Raw genomic sequence first — 10141 nt, 5'->3', positions numbered from 1 at the left:
CCCCCCCCCACAGCTCCCTGGCCCAAAACAGTCCAGTGGCACCTTTAAGACCAAGTTTTATTCAGGTACAAGCTCTCCCTCCTCTGCGAGGACAGATCTGCACGTTCCCCCCCCCAAATAGCTAGCAATCCAAAAGAGTCCAGTGGTGCCTGAGCGGTGGGTGTTGCCTTCTGACACACTTCTGGTGATGTCAGGGGGTGTGGCATATGCAAATAAGTTATGCTAATGAGCTCCTGCACCTCTTTTTCTACAGAATGACCCCTGCTGGCCAACATGTCCCATTTCCTGTCAAATAACACAGAGAAGGGTAGGTGTTGAGTTTCCAGCTCTGGGGTGGGAAATACCTGGAGGTTTTGGGGGTGGAGCCTGAGGAGGGTGGGGTTTGGAGAGGGACTTCAATGGGTTATAATACCCGGTGAACTGATCTCTGCCTTTTGAAGATGAGTTGTAATCCCAGGAGATCTTCAACCATTACCTGGAGACTGGCAACTCTAGGTACGTGGTAGATTATTTCCAGGTGCTGCTGGACTCGAACTTTGTTCTTCATCTTGAGACTGCAAGTCAGGTTGCCAGCTCCAGGTTAGGAAATTCCTGGGGGTTTGAGGGGCGGAGTCTGGAATGGGTGGGGAGGGATAACGCCAGAGTCCACCTTCCAAAGCAGCCATTTTCTCCAGATCAACAAATCTCTGTCACCCAAGGGATGCCAGCCTCCAGGTGGGGCCTGGGGATCCCCTGGAATTACAGCTGACCTCTAGACTGCAGAGATCGGTTTCCCTAGGAAAAAATGGATATTTTGGAGGGTGGGCTTTGTGGCATTGTACACCACTGAGGTCCCTGTTCCTCCCAAGCTCCATCCCCAAATCTCTAGTGGTTTCTCTGTCTGGATCTGGGAACCCTCCCACCCCTTCCCCTGCCCAATAGATCATTTCTCCCTTGTCTGTTAATTTGCTACAAAGGAGAAGTTTTAAGATGAGCAAGTAAGAGCCCTTATCGATCAGTATAGTAAAGCTGCACTATTTGGCACATGCATGGTGCACACGTACATGAGAATTCCACACAGAAACAGTAGCTCACAAAGTAGAATTTTTGCTCACAAGACTCCACAGCTTAGAGGGAACATTGCTGGCAACCCTACCTGGAGATCAGTTGTAATTCCAGATCTCCAGTCACCCCCTGGAAGCTGGTATTCTTATTTGTGTGTGTCGGGAGGGGGTGGTGGCCGGTGGATTAAGAATTGGCACTGATAACTGTCTACACTTCCAGCCAGGCACGATATGTATGACCGATACTTCGTCCCAGGAGAAGACACAAATTCTTCTCCATCACACACTAGTTAAGGATTGAGATCAATCATCCCTCTAAGCTGTGGAGTCTTGTGAGCAAAAACTCTACTTTGTGAGCTACTGGCGTTAAAGTTGTCAGGGAGCGATTTGGTTGCTGCATACATTGGTTTGCTCTGGAGCCCTCCCTTCCTGAGCGGAGACAAAAATGTGTGAGCCAGAGGCTAAAAAACTGTGAGCTGGCTCACAGTAACTCAGCTTAGAGGGGACACTGATGAGATAGATGGGCAGAAAAGCGCAACGCATTTGAACAAGCTGCAGCCCATTTTGAGCTCACGGTACAAGCCCGGATGCACCATCTACCCCGCCCTCCGCAAGCTCACGTGACAAAAAAAATGATTGACTTGCCTTATCTGCTAATAGCAAGACAGACGGGCAGTATTTCCTGCTCCGCCCATCCTTTTCCTCTTTGTCTCGTGCCGGCTGCTGGTGGGGTTGTGTGTGTCGTTTCCTCCGGGCCCGCCAAAGAATCCACTCCTAATCTCAGGTTAGTTTAGGCATCCGTCTCTCTTCTTCTTCTGGGATGATTTGAAATCGAAGTAGGGATTGTTCTCTACTGGAATTTTTTTGGGATTTTTGGTCTCGGGGGTGTTGCGGACCCCCCTTGGCTCAGTTTGCGTGATTTCACGTGGGGTCGCCGTTCCAGACAGCCCGTTTTAAGGCCAGTTTGCTTACAAGGTCCCTGCACGTGTTTTGCTTGTTGCATCTGCCGTGATTGAAGTACAATATTGGCGTATTGGAGTACTCTGCTCCGCCCATCCTTTTCCTCTTTGTCTCGTGCCGGCTGCTGGTGGAGGGCTGTGAGTCGTTTCCTCCGGGCCCGCCAAAGAATCCACTCCTAATCTCAGGTTAGTTTAGGCATCCGGCTCTCTTCCTCTTCTGGGGTGATTTGAAATCGAAGTAGGGATTGTTCTCTGCTGGAATTTTTTTGGGATTTTTGGTCTCGGGGTGTTGCGGACCCCCCTTGACTCGGTTTGCGTGATTTCACGTGGGGGTCGTCGTTCCAGACAGCCCGTTTTTAAGGCCAGTTTGCTTATCAGGTCCCTGCACGTGTTTTGCTTGTTGCATCTGCCGTGATTGAAGTACAATATTGGCGTACTCGCCACACGTGTTTCGCCTCTTTATGCGAGCCCCACGTGGCCCACACACCGCTACAAAATAAAATTTTCCTTCCTTCCTTCCTTCCTTCCTACCTACCTACCTACCTACCTACCTACCTACCTACCTACACGTACCGGGAGGGTGAGAGTCTTTGTGGCCATTTTATTTTGTAGCGGTGTGTGGGCCTGGTGGAGCCCAAGAGGGGTTGTTGGGAACTTTAAAAAAAAAATTTATTAAAAAGAACAAAGCAGCATAACAGCAGAGTGGGAACTTTTAACACAGTGATGCCCGGTTAGCCTTCCTCCTGGGGAGGGAGATGGAAGAGACAGAAAAGAGCAGTCTGCTAATCAAAGTGGGGGAAAGAAGGTTATGTACTGCCGCTTTGGTTTAAGGCTGAATCCATGAGATTTAAGTAGGATGTTTTTGTCTGATTTCTCAGTGTGTGTGCAATATTAGAAACCCTTGTACTCTCAGTAAATATCTGAGAACCTGAAGGGCTCTTTGGGCTTCATAGGTGGGAAAACTCCTTAAAGTGTGGTTGTAGCACAATAATATTTCGTAATCTTTGTACTGTGCTTCATTCAAGTCTTGATTCTACTGCTGGAGGGTGTCTTATGCATTTTTGGTAACCTGTTCCGTTTCTCTCTCATTCTCCAGGTTGGAAAAATGGAGGGGTGCTATTTGAGGTCTCTCTATCAAAGCATTGCTGTAGTTGATGGAAAGCACTGGCCTAGTGTAAAGGTTGAATGTTCCCCTTGTGTTTATCTAAGGCTTAATGAAGAGGAGGTTCTACAGTCTCGTTTCTACAAAGGTAATAATGGTTACAACTTCTGTGTGTGGCCTGCCCCAGAGAACTCTGATCTGGGGTGCGGAAGATTTTCTGTGAATAAAAAGTCCAACACGCTGATGTGGCAGTAATATAAGGAGCTCATCAAGATGGCCCTATTAATTTGCTTCAAAATGCATTGTGTTCTTAAACTTGCATGAAACTAGATGTACTAGAGCCAGTTTGGTGTCGTGGTTAAGTGCGCGGACTCTAATCTGGGAGAACCAGGTTTGATTCCCCACTCCTCCACTTGCACCTGGCTGGATGGCCTTGGGCAAGCCGTAGTTCTGATAAGAGCTTTTTCTTGAAAAAGCAGTTTCTGTCAAGAGCTCTCTCAGCCCCACCCACCTCACAGGGTGTCTGTTGTGGGGAGGGGAAGGGAAAGGAGTTTGTAAGCCACTCTGAGACACCTTTGGGTAGTGAAGGGTGGGGTATAAATCCAATCTCTTTTCTTCTTCTTCTACTCTCTGGTTAGAAGAATGAAGTTTGAGCAATGGCACCTTCTAACACCACCAAAGCTTTATTCTGGGTATAAGCCTTCATAGAATAGATTCAATGGGTGGAAATTACAAGGGAGTTGTTACCGGCTAAATATTAGGAGAAGCTTCCTAACTGTAAGAGTGGTTGAGCGGTGGAAAAGTCTCCCTTGGGAGGTGGTGGATGCTTCTTTGCCGGATGTTTTCAAGCGGAGGCTGGACGACCATCTTTCAGGTATGTTGCAGGGCTATCTTTTGACTATGCTCCTGCAGAGTCCAGGGGGTTGGACTAGATGACCTGCAAGGCCCCTTCCAGCTCTAACGTTCTATGATTCTATGTGTGCACACACACTTCTTGAAGAACTGTGTCCACACATGAAAGCTTATACCTAAAGTAAAACTTCGTTGGTCTTAAATGCAGTGTTCCCTCTAAGCTGAGTTAGTGTAAGATAGCTCGCAGGTTTTTAGCTTCCGGCGCACACATTTTTGTCTCAGCTCAGGAAGGAGGGCTCCAGAGCAAACTTAATTTATGCAGTTGCCACATTGCTTGCTCACGACTTTAATACCAGTAGCTTACAAAGTAGAATTTTTGTTCACCAGACTCCGCAGCTTAGAGGGAGCATTGCTTAAATGTGCTACTGGCCTCAAACTTTGTCCTGCTGCTTCCGACCAACAAGGCTGCCCGCTTGGATCTATTAAACTCATCAGTAAGACCCTACTCTGATCTGTTGGCTCTGTCTGCCTTTATAATGGAGCAAAGGTGGTAATGGTGGATATTTCATTCACAGGTTGTGACTTTGAAGGGAAATGAATAGCAAACTTAATTTATGCAGTTGCCACATTGCTTGCTCACGACTTTAATACCAGTAGCTTACAAAGTAGAATTTTTGTTCACCAGACTCCGCAGCTTAGAGGGAGCATTGCTTAAATGTGCTACTGGCCTCAAACTTTGTTCTGCTGCTTCCGACCAACAAGGCTGCCCACTTGTAGCTATTAAACTCATCAGTAAGAAGCATCAGTAAGACCCTACTGTGATCTGTTCGCTCAGTCTGCCTGCCTTTATAATGGATCAAAGGTGGTAATGGTGGATATTTCATTCCCAGGTTGTGAGTCTGAAGGGAAATGAACGACGGATCTCGATTCCATAGAATTCTGAAGTGACCGACTGCATCCCAAGATGAGCTGAACAGATCCACAAAAAGCCAAGGATTTCAGAGCTGGTAGAGGGACGTCAGTGCCCTTGGTGGTTAGTGGGAAGAAAGGGTATGATCTCTTCTTCTCTTGAACAGGTGAGTTCCTGCACCATAGCTTAGTTGGCTTGGTTACACCCTCCCATCCCCTTTGGGGGGGGTTAGCTGGGAGTGAAGAATATTTTGGGGAGTCTGCCATGATGAGCTGCACATTCTGTCCGTGTTTCACCTGATTCACCCTGATTATGCGAATGCACTGAGCAGATTCCTAGGCACGGTGGATGCATCCACAGATTTAAAATTTAGCAGATGGAGATGTCTGCACATATATATATGTGAGAGATGTTCTTGCATTGAGAACTGCATAGTAATTAGTTCCTTTGATATGCTGTAGTGACCTTCATAACTCCTTGCCCCGAAATGTTACACAGGCCTTACTAAAAAGGTGTTGGCGGATGCAAGGACCAAATTTTCTTTACTGTGTTTCCCCCCCAGAGTCAATAGATTATTTCTCCCTTGTCTGTTAATTTGCTACAAAGGAGAAGTTTTAAGATGAGCAAGTAAGAGCCCTGGGAGGATTCCACCATGTGATTTAGCTGAACGAGCCGCTCCGCTTTCAGGCAGATAACTTATCAGTATAGTAAAGCTGTACTATTTGGCACAAGCATGGTGCACACATACATGAGAAGTCCACACAGGCCCCCCGGTTTAAAATTTAGCAGATGGAGATGTCTGCATATATATGAGATGTTCTTGCCTTTTCTGCTTTGAGAACTGCATAGTAATTTCTCTCTTGGAGTATAAGCCATGACATGGTGTAGTGACCTTCATGGCTCCTTGCCCCGAAGCAGAGCTGGGGGCCATTTGGAAGGCAATTAATTTTGGAAATAAATCAGCCAAGAGCAGCTTCTCCGAGCTGAAGAGGGAGAGCAGGCTGACTGTGATCCTTGGTGTGCCTGTTTGTTTCTCTCCCTCTTCTTGAGAAGCACAAAGCATGAATTTCTGGACGGTTCCTGGCATGGGATGGCTTGCCAGGCGGCAGTTCACCGTGGCATGGCAAGCTGAACTTCAAAAAGGTAGACAGCCTTGAGCAAGGATTGGGCCTGGCTACTCTGCTGCAGCCTTAATATGCTTCAGGAATAGCAAGTGGACTTCTGCAGCACCAGTGAATCAAAGGCATCCTCACTCTGTCACAAAGAAAAAGGGCCCCCCCCCCCCAAAAAAAAAACTGTTATGCATATGTAGTCAGTAACTAAAAATCATTTGAGGATTAATTGCTAACAGATGCTGTTCTTGGTTTTTGTAGGTGTGGCGATTCTGGAAAAATGAGAAAGCCGCGTAAGAAATGGAACCTGATCTCTCCTCCCCTAGTGACTTCTCAACTAGAACAGTCATTCCTTTGGAACGGAGGTAGGTAAGACTGTGAGGGGCTGTTCAGAGAAGTGGATATGAATTTAGTTTGCTTGGTGAGTCTCTAGCCCTGAAGGACAGCAGAGATCATGAACTAGCACTGAAGGACAGCAGACATAATAATAAAATAATAATAATAACTGGAATCATAGCTAAAGATTGGGTGATTCTAAATGTTGCTGTTGTATTGCCTTGTAAAGCAAGGGCTTCCGATCTTGCTGAGGCTGAGCCCTTTTGGGGCTTGAGAAAATGTATTGAGATGGAATCGCCACAAAAGGATGACCGTAGATGGAAGGGCAAAATCACAGTGCCTGCCATTGAAGTGGAGCCATCCCAGAATCTCTACCAGTGAGGCAGGAACAGTCCTTTGTTTTTGGAATGGGGAGGGTTTGTTCCTGGTCCAGCCACAGGGAGAAGAAGGATGCCAAGCCCAGAGTCGCAGTTTCTGTTAGTGGATAAGTGAAGGGCACCTGGCTGGGACAAAAGTTGGTGCTCTTCTCACCAGTCGGCTGAAAAGGTGCAACCTGAAGGTTCCTGTTTTTTTTTTTTAAATCTTATGTTTCATTCAAGGCCCTTTGGGTTTCCCCCAGGGCTCAAGGAGCAAGTAGGCACTGCATTGGGAGCCCTGGTCTGCAAAAAAAGAAAGGGTGGGGGGGGGAGAAAGTAAAACTATGGAAGCTTGAGGTTTTGTTTTTCCGAGCCCTTTTGGGGTTTGAGAAAATGTATTGAGATGGAATCACTACAAAATGATGACCGTAGATGGAAGGGCAAATCACAGTGCCTGCCCTTGAAGTGGAGCCATCCCAGAATCTCTACCAGTGAGGCAGGAACAGTCCTTTGTTTTTGGAATGGGGAGGGTTTGTTCCTGGTCCAGCCACAGGGAGAAGAAGGATGCCAAGCCCAGAGTCGCAGTTTCTGTTAGTGGATAAGTGAAGGGCACCTGGCTGGGACAAAAGTTGGTGCTCTTCTCACCAGTCGGCTGAAAAGGTGCAACCTGAAGGTTCCTGGTTTTTTTAAAAAAAATCTTATGTTTCATTCAAGGCCCTTTGGGTTTCCCCCAGGGCTCAAGGAGCAAGTAGGCACTGCATTGGGAGCCCTGGTCTGCAAAAAAAGAAAGAAGGGGGGGGGGAAGTAAAACTCTGGAATCTTGAGGTTTTGTTTTTTTGTTTTTTTGTGTTGAACATAAAATTCCCCGATGACCGTTCCTCTCACTGTCACAAGTCTTGGGCAGTGGGTTTTTGTGTCATCGCATATTAAAGATGGCCTTTCTTCACTCAGGAGTGCCTCAGGATGGGTTTGGGCCGTCCCATGGCTCTTTCTGAATTTTGCGGGGTCACACATTTTGAAAGGAATGCACCTGAAACTGAAAACACAGTCTGAGGGGCAGGAGACTGTTCCCTCAGGCATCTCCTCACCACATGGCGTTACAACCCCTGAGGCAGGCCTTTTTCTTGTTATTTTATACCACTTGGCCAGTACAAAGTCACTCAGGCTGGAGAGGTGACCTGTGCTACTGTACTGGGCCCACTGTCAACTTAGGTGCGTGAGGTAAAGTGGAAAAACCCTGTCACCTTTTATGTGTTTTATAACTGTTTATATTGTAAGCCGTTTTTAGTATGTTTAGGTAGAAATGCAGTTAAATGTTTTAAATAAATTAATTTATTAGTGTGTCTTATCTTACACTCACAAGATCCCTTAAGTTTGTTATGGAACAGCATTTAAACCCTGCCTGTCTGAAATCATATACTACAGTCCCTTGTGATCACCCTGCCTAGTCAGGATACCACCTATTATTTCTCCCTCCAAATCCCAACAATTCTGTTTGTCTGTTGGTTGTTGACCATTAATCTCCCCTCAGGTTCCCCCCACCTTTTCACTCCAGTACTCCATTTAACCTGTTTGGATCTGATTGGTCCATGCTGATGGGAGGGAAAAGGGGGGGGGATCTTCTCCTGTCCATGATACATTGGTTTGGGAATGCATATGTTCTTTCATGGAAGAGTATTGCTGTGCTCATCTCTAACTTCCCCAATTTGCTTTTTCCACAGGGTGTTCAAGCTGGACTTTTAAGATGCAAATAGCCGTCTCCTGTTACTGGTGGGAAAAGAGCCTCTATAGACGGGAATTCTGTCCTAACATTCGGAAATGAAGGCAGTGGATTCTGAAAATCTGCCTTGATTTTTAAGTGGCCACTTCCAATAAATAAAATTACTGCCTGAATGGAATTGCAGCTTAGTACTTGTTTCATTGAGCAGAGTATTTATTGGGATGGAGTTGAGCATGCATTTAAAGTCTGAGTTTCCTAGTCTCCATTTCCTGTGGATTTTTTTTTTACTTACTGGCAAATTTACAGCAGTCAAGTCTGGTCTTGCAGAGATGGAAATGCAGTGTCATTAAGGGCTGGAAGTATATAACTAAGACTGATTTTAACTAGAAATACAGTGCTCTTTATGTCTCTCCTGTGAGTTCAAGAATACCTTTACTTCCGAGCTTGCTTTCATCTCTGAAACCAGTAGGTGTTTAGGTTTTGAATTGTGAATTGCTTTTTGTTTTGTATAAGTATACGGTTTGTGTTTCAAACTGATTTTATTTTTCCGACTATCATTGTTTATGTGTATGGTGGTTGTATTCAGAAGTGAGGATAAATCTGATTTAACCATAGGTGCTACGAGAATAAGATGTACTTATTTATTAGTGGTATACGCATGCTCATCCCTCCCCCTCCCCAATCCCTGAAATCTTCAATGTGGCCATTTGGCCAAACAGTATTTTGTTTCCCCTTCATCCTCCCACCAAGCAGGTTTCTAAACTGCAGTGTGATCCTAGTTTAGAATATGCTTATGCAGGAGGAGGAAATGCCAGTTTACCCGGGTACCTGCATGCAGTATGTATGGTGCCTACTTATGCTCTGGTCTTGTTGCTGAAAGCATGGTTGCATACAGAGAGAGCATTTGAAACTGCTGTCTTTCACCGTGCTTGAGTATGTTTCTTCCTGTAGAAACAGTCTAGTATATGACAGCATTTAAAAGTCCAGCATGTAGAGCTAGAAAGGACTCCTTGCTTCTGACAGTCATTATCTCTGAAGTGTTTGGATGTCCTTGACTTGGAAGAGCTCTTCAAATGCTTGGTGTTGCAAAACGTAGTTTGTCACCATTGCAGTCATCTGCCACCTGCTGGAAATTCCAGCACACAGACTCTGAAAGATAGTAAATGATGTAACTCATTATTCTTCTGAGACTGGGCTTAAGTAAGGCCATAAAAAGTAATGCGTTAAGCCAAGAGTGGCCACAGCGTACTCAGGGCCATGCTTTAGTCATTATTTGCAGAGGGGAACCTCTTAGCTATTCCCTTCCACACAGGTTTTCGTCCATACAAGGGTTTTTCCAATGACACAACTGTAATCCTCGACAGCCTAAAGTTAGTGTGACTTTAGAGGTTTAACGGTATGTTGTTGACCTCAGTGCCACAAGAAGCAACTGCCAGTTGAAGCAAGGCCTTCTCATCCAGTTTAAGAGGCTGTGCAAGGCTGTATTGTTCAAGCAAGCTTTTCCCTGACTTAATGGTACTTAATTGGACAGGCTCTAGAGAGCGGTGGATGACAGGAGGGCCTGGCGTGATGTGGTCCATGGGGTCGCGAAGAGTCTGACTCGACAGTGCGACTGAACAACAACAAAAACCACCCAGGTGTGCCGTGACGTGGGAGTGTTCACCTGCATGATACGCTGCTTTGCCTGCCTGCATATCTGTAAATAAAGCAAATATTACAGATAAACTATATCAAATATTCTCATCCAAAGG

General features: G+C 45.9%; 1 long non-coding RNA gene across 3 annotated transcripts; it reads left to right on the top strand.

The window, feature by feature from the left end:
- Positions 1–1756: 1756 nt before the first annotated feature.
- On the top strand, positions 1757–8555 carry LOC107117779. Of its 3 annotated transcripts, none has more exons than XR_001482744.1 (5): positions 1757–1827; positions 3099–3252; positions 4892–5032; positions 6240–6343; positions 8392–8555. It is a non-coding gene; the product is annotated as an uncharacterized LOC107117779 (long non-coding RNA). The 3 variants fall into 3 exon arrangements; XR_001482743.1 differs by lacking the exon at positions 1757–1827 and adding an exon at positions 2115–2188; XR_001482745.1 differs by lacking the exon at positions 1757–1827 and adding an exon at positions 2115–2188 and having other exon boundaries at positions 4847–5032.
- The last annotated feature ends 1586 nt before the right edge of the window (positions 8556–10141 follow it).

This window comes from Gekko japonicus, unplaced genomic scaffold (genome assembly GCF_001447785.1).
Source record: "Gekko japonicus isolate JY-2015 unplaced genomic scaffold, Gekko_japonicus_V1.1 scaffold3888, whole genome shotgun sequence".
NCBI classification, from domain to species: domain Eukaryota; kingdom Metazoa; phylum Chordata; class Lepidosauria; order Squamata; family Gekkonidae; genus Gekko; species Gekko japonicus.
Note: the sequence above shows the minus strand (reverse complement) of the source record. Positions and strands in the feature narration are given on the sequence as shown.